The sequence below is a fragment of the Etheostoma spectabile genome, chromosome 23 (genome assembly GCF_008692095.1).
Source record: "Etheostoma spectabile isolate EspeVRDwgs_2016 chromosome 23, UIUC_Espe_1.0, whole genome shotgun sequence".
Taxonomy (NCBI): Eukaryota; Metazoa; Chordata; class Actinopteri; order Perciformes; family Percidae; genus Etheostoma; species Etheostoma spectabile.
In genome coordinates this window covers 13,845,761-13,846,072 of record NC_045755.1, presented here as the reverse complement: position 1 = coordinate 13,846,072, position 312 = coordinate 13,845,761, and the positions used below count along the sequence as shown (strand labels likewise).

The following is a 312-nucleotide window of genomic DNA, read 5'->3' as shown; positions in this document are numbered from 1 at the left end:
GTGTTGGTGGAATAGCAAGCTAGCGTTAGCGAACTAACCCCAGTCCTGCAGCCGCGAACGGACCGCCCTCAGTCGGTATAACGCGTGCCTTTAAAATAAAATGTATTTATTTATGGTGGTCCGGCCGCGGCTGCAGGACCTGGACCTCACCGCCAGTGTTTCAGGTGGACTGTTAAAAGTGTTGAGATAATTAAAAGGTATGTTCAGTATTTAGAAGCGGGCTGGCTACTAGTTGGCTAACGTTAGCTTCCATGCTACATAAATAAGATGGACAGAGTTGTCCCTCATCTGGCGATAGAAACCCTGCTGTCC

The 312-nt window shown here is 48.7% G+C and overlaps 1 long non-coding RNA gene across 1 annotated transcript in view; it reads left to right on the top strand.

Moving 5' to 3' along the window:
- Positions 1–312, top strand: part of LOC116672781 (uncharacterized) — a 78,599-nt gene that overhangs the window by 54,385 nt on the left and 23,902 nt on the right. The window lies entirely within an intron of this gene.